The sequence below is a fragment of the Anser brachyrhynchus genome, assembly GCF_964034855.1.
Source record: "Anser brachyrhynchus genome assembly, chromosome: 7".
In the NCBI taxonomy this organism is placed as follows: domain Eukaryota; kingdom Metazoa; phylum Chordata; class Aves; order Anseriformes; family Anatidae; genus Anser; species Anser brachyrhynchus.
Window position 1 is genome coordinate 18,336,097 of NC_137701.1, and position 6,079 is coordinate 18,342,175.

Consider the following 6,079-nt stretch of genomic DNA (forward strand, 5'->3'; position numbering starts at 1 on the left):
ACAGCATTCCATTGCAGTTGGTACTTCATAAAGAAGGAATCCTTCTTTCTAAAACTGATTGGATGACCAAGAATCCACATTATTGCTGAATGATGGATCTAATCTAAATTATCATAATTCCATAATCACAATGATGGTGTTTTAATATATCAGTTCCATTGCAAAGTAAAATATTTCAAGCCATAAATTCAGTCCTCTTTGTTAAAATAATCTCTTAATTCAAGAGATGTACAAAAAATAGTTTACCTTGTGTGATTCTTTAGATACTACATTCCTAAATCCGGTAATGTTTCTGCTCATTTTGACAGAGATCTAATGGACTTGCAAACTTAAATGCTAGCTGTAGGAGTACAATTTGTCTTTTACTAATAAAGCTGGTGGTAGCATTAGTCTGTCAGTTTATGTGTGGCATAATATTCAAAGCTATTTCCTCATACCTAGATTAACTAATCAAATATATTAAGCAGCATCAGATTTAAAATCTTGTATGTTTTGGCACACATCACAAATATGCTAGATTTATACTATACTACACCTTTTCTTTATTTCTTTGGGAAGATTCAGAACTGTGAATGCCAGATCTGAATCCCTTTTGCAAAGTAAAAGGAAGAAATTAAATACTTTTGACTCTACTGCAACAGTATTATATGAAATAATGTTATCATCTTGAGTATAAACGGTTTGGGTCTGTAGTACTAAGGCTCTCATCCAACCAACTTTGATGCTGCTTAGATGCAAAGTTGTACTATAGGTCTCTTACCAGACTTAATGTATACTAGAATTGAAGAAAGGGTTACTACATTCCTAAAAAGAGGATGATACCTTGAAAGTATTAAGTTAAAAAACAATGCATTTGTCAAATGAACCTTGGACAGTGATATATACATTTGTTTTATTCCCCAAAGAGCTTTGTATACAATTTAAAGCAGTGAGAATTGCTGGTATTATGAAGCCTGGTCTAGCAGTGTGAATGAGTTTTTTTGGCTCTTTTTTTTTTTTTTCTTCTCACAATTCCACATATAAATACTGAGAAGCTTGGCATAAAGAACGCAGCCTGGGGCATACCCCATAAAACTTACAATGCAATTAAATGAGCAATTTCTACTGGAAATAAAATGGGTATGTTGAGTAGAATATGAATTAAGCCAAGCAAGAACAGAGTCAGACAACCTTTGATAGTACTCCAGGCTCTTCAAAAGAACCCCCAGGGTCAGCAGTACCAAATGCAGCTGACAGGTCAAGGCCAATCAGTAAAGAAAGATAACTGCAGTTTGCAATGAAAAGCAGGTCATTCCAAATTTTGATTAATGTAGTCTCAACGCTGTGGTGTCCACTTGAGTGGGTTAGCAAAATAAAGACAGATAGCAGTGGATTAACTCTAACACTTCTTTATTATTCTGCAGCCGTTACAAGCTTCTCTGCTGCATTCGCGAAGACTAGGTTTTCTCCAATTTATGATCCTCTGTCTCACATTGCTGTCTGTCCTGAATTCTATGGAATTAACTCAGTTACAAGGGGCTGCCCTGTTGACTATTTACAGAACTGCCAAAATGACCTCAAAACAACTTTGGAACAGGGCAAACCCACCATATTGTTAAAATATTTTGATTAGTTGATGTTGGCAATGTGTTTATGCTGTGGAGCACATGGCAAAAAGGTGTCTGCTCCCATGGCTTTGGAAAAACACTAGAGGCAACTAATTTGGTGTTTGTTTTCAGATTTTGTTACACAAAGTGAAGACTCAAAATCCCTGGTTACAGAGTGAACATTGCAAAGATAACTTGACAGTGGCAGGAATCTGAGAGGTTCAGATATAACGAAGAAGCGTTGCCACATAAACTTTCCTCTTATGAAAGAACAAATGTGTTCCCTATCTTTGTTCCTTAGATGTTATTTTTTTGAAGTAGAAGAGAAACAAATATGGTCTCTTAGTTTTTCTTTTCTGTTCTAAAATAAAGTTAGCAAAGAAGCATCCATGTGCATACCAGCCAATGTGGGATTGAAATAATTCTTTACAAAACACAAAATGCCTATGTGAGTGAAGGATAAAATTCACTAGCAAATATGAAATTACTCCAAGAGATTTAAAATACCAAAATAATTTGACATAAATAGATTTCTTTCATTCAGACTTCTTTTCTTTCATTCCTTTCATATATATATATATATATACATATATAATTGGGGGGGGATACATTTTTTTTTCCTTTTGGAAGGTAAGAATTTGTGCCATACCAATTTGAATATATATTATAATTTTGTTTTTTAACCCAAATCCTGGTGTGCTTAGTTTTCCAAGTCAATTATATTGAAGGTGACCTGTATAATTCTCAGAGTGAGAATTAGTGGTTTGGTTTTTTTTACATAACTGTGAGTGGCTCTTATTCTGTGTGTTTGTTGTCTTTTTTTTTTGTTTGTTTGTTTTTGTTATTTTTCATTGGGTAAGGAATACACCTATTGAATAGTAGTGAGTAGAGAGCTATCAGCTAGATATTTTAGATATTTCAACTGCAGAATTTGTAACTCTGCTGTTCAAAGTGTATGTTATCTTCTCTCTGGTTGTATGGAACATTGTAAAAAAAGAATATGTGTAACTTTATGAGCTATGCTGTTTAATGGTGCCAAGGCCAGAACAGCAGGGTTCTCTTGAGGTAACTGCCATTGCAGACATAGAAATCTTCTCTCTATGTCCCAGTTTTCAGAGTCACTTTGGTTGGACAGCTGCAGAGAATCTGCCCTATGATTGGAGAAAACTTCATTTTTAGAGAGGATTTTCTTGCACTATAGAAGTATTTCATTGTCTATTCACACCACAGCTGACAGATCAGCCACCAATATGATGTATCTGTACATGAACAGTGCTCTGTTATTGGTATTATGTGAACATTTATGGGTTTCTTTCCTCAGCTTGTAAATAAATATAAAATTCAGACAGTTGGCAACAGTTGCCTGAATTTTTGCTTGCTGTCTTCTAAGGCAGAGCAGTAGATGACAAGCTTGCTGATTCCACTGCTTTGAACTTTGTCTGCATCTGGATTTGAGTGCATGTCAGATCAGTACGCAGTGACACCCTGAAAGAATCAGAGTAGAACGCAGCCATGAAGTCTATTGCAATGTCAGGACCACTGCAGTTAGAGAATGGAAACTTAGGACTTGCCTCTAAGGGCATCTGTGTCCTGCCAGCAGACAATGAAAGCAGCAGTCTGGTCTGAGAAAGGAAAGCCAGTGAAGGAGGCAGACTGCATGCTATTTATTAGCTAGCACAATAAAGCAGTTTCTCTAGCAATGAACCTGAAGTGTCCATTGAGTTAATACAGGATAAAAAAAGCCTGGTGAGGTAGGCCATTTACTGGGGTTCATCCCCTTCATAATCCAACATAATGACTCCTATGTTGTACTGAACTCCCAGCAAGTAGCAAAAATATCACTCTTCTGTCTGTGCACAGTACAGTTTATTTTCATTTAATAAAAACAAGCCCTGAGTCTGTTAACTATTATCCATTTCCCTTTACAGGATGTATCTTACCAGTCATCACTGAGAATATTGCTTTCAGACTCATTTTAGTTTATAGCTCCAAATATTTCTCATTTGCTTTGAATAATTGTTTTCCGTTGAAAATTATATAGCTGGCTTGTTAATTAGTAAGATATAAACAGGACACATCACTGCATTTTTAAAGCTATGGTGCCAGCTAGTGGTGAGAGATGACAGACAGCATTTCAACCTTGACATTTATGTAAGTGTACAGTCTGTTTTTATTTGCATCGTGATAATGTGACATCAAATTTTATTTTTCAGTTATCACTACTTTGTGACACAAAAAAGGCAAAATAAAATCAGCAGCTCCTTTCATTTTCCAGTCAGATTTGAATTGGGTATTGTTTATTTGAAATCTTCCTGCCGTTATTGATGGAATGATTGCATCATTCATCAGGCCATTTGCCAGTGAAGTTTTTTAGTCTGTAGTTTCTCATTTGTGAGCATAAGTTATGTGTTATAGACCTGCAGGTGCTGTTTTAGTTTGCTAGAAAATGGATTTAAAAAAAAAATGAAGTAGGGTTTAGTTTTGAGCAGCAAAAAAGATGCTTAGACAGTCTCTTGAAAAGACTGAGGAGAGCTCTAGTGTGGCTAACACATGGTAAAACTCTTCATTGATTGTACTGACTTGTAACTGATGCACCATGTTAAGATGAAAATCCTGTTATTAACATATAAGAAAAATTCAAACAATTCATTATTCATATGCACTGTCTGTATCCAAATGAGATCACAACAGAAAAGCAAAACAAGCAAATCTTAAAACATTTGTAGAGAAATGGAAAAAATAATTAATATCTTTTATGTTTTTTGAACAAAGAGTCATTGACAGGCCATCTTTCCTAGTTTAATTAAGTAATAACTGATCTCAGTGAGGATGTGGAAGGCTCTTGAATACTAATAAATAAAACCCAAAGATGAAGCATTTCTTTCATTAAATAGTGGGAGCTGTTTATAACTCTATTACTTACTGCTAAAATCAATTATTATTACTAATACTCTACAAGTAATTTATAACTGAAGGCACACTGAAGGTTGTAAAGCAGAACTTTTCTTTTTAGATGTCAGACATAGCCATGAAGGTCAGCTGTTGTGAATAAGGACACCTCAGATGAACACACTTGTAATAATATTTGTGAAGATAGATCTAGTGTTAGTGACAGCTGCACACAGTAACCAGAGCTGTCACAGTCTTACTTCCAGTCTAATGTGTATCACTACACTGGTGTAAAAATACAGGATTGTATTTAATCTAAAGGAATAAAGAAAATGGATTTTTTTTTCCCCCAGAAGATTTAATCAACCGATGTAAACACACAGGCAATTTATTTAAAAGAAGATGCTTGAAATATTAACCTATGAAAGACTCTTCCATTATTAAAATAAATGGTAATCTAATAGGTATGAAAGAATTTCAGGGAGCCACAGTGCATTTTTGTTTCCTTGTATGTAACCAGCTGAAATATACTATCACATTTTCATCATACACTCCTTTTCATCCACTTTCCTTAGGCAATATGTTTGTGATAGATGTACACTTTTTTTTTTTTTTTATTTTTTAAGGTGCTGTTGCAACATAGTTGTTTCAATTTAATATTGCAGGGAATATCTAAAGGAAAAATCCTATCTCTCTTAATGTATTAAAATGCAGGCATGACCTTAACTGATTTCTGTTAACTGTGGGTTTTATAATACATCTTTCACACACTTTCCTGATCTTTTACTTAAATATAAATCCTAGATTTGGGATATTCTGAGAGTTGGCACAGTGTCTTGAAATTTACATAACTGTTGATTCAATAACATTTTAGCTTTTCAGAGAACTTATCATGAGTTGCCCAGCCTTGAGAGTTGTCGAAAATGAGATGTGCACCTTTGACACCTTGTTGAATTTTGAGACCAACAAGTGGTACTCTCCAGCTTATTTTTTTTTTTCTTTTTGGTGATTTAAATTGGCTAACTGTCCATAAATGTTGTATTGGAATGTAATTAGAATGACATATATCTTCAGGACTGATGACTATAATCCTGTCAATACTGAGGTTAAATTTCTAAGATATTAGACCTTCAAACAACGTAAAGTGGAGTTCAGAGATCTAAACACAGTGACCAGTATTTTTAATGTTTAAGTGTCCATTTGGATCAACAGTTCTTTAGCTATCATGGTAAAGTCACTCTAAATTCAGTTCCTGTCCAAAAGATATGGTTTATGCAGATGACAGGTACAATATTGAAAGATTCTTTTATGAACCATTTTTAAAGATCCTTTAAAGTTTGTTTTTCATATATTTACTGGATAAGATACAGATTTCACAATTTACTTTCTTTGCTACTGTAGAATGTGTCTTGTTGTAATAGCACTGAGACAATATATTTCTAGGGTATTCTAACTGGGACAGCCTTGTGCATCTAATGAAACCCTGAAGTTTATGAATGTAAAAAAAAATCTATGTAATAGTTTAAACTCAGCGTACTTAGAAGAATTCAGTCTTTAAGTACAAACTTTGATTTAGGAAAAAAAGGAAGAAAAAAAAAGCCCGG

General features: G+C 34.3%; 1 protein-coding gene across 1 annotated transcript in view; it reads left to right on the forward strand.

Annotated features, from left to right (window-relative positions):
- Window positions 1–6,079, forward strand: part of LOC308198026 (uncharacterized protein) — a 424,888-nt gene that overhangs the window by 9,553 nt on the left and 409,256 nt on the right. The window lies entirely within an intron of this gene.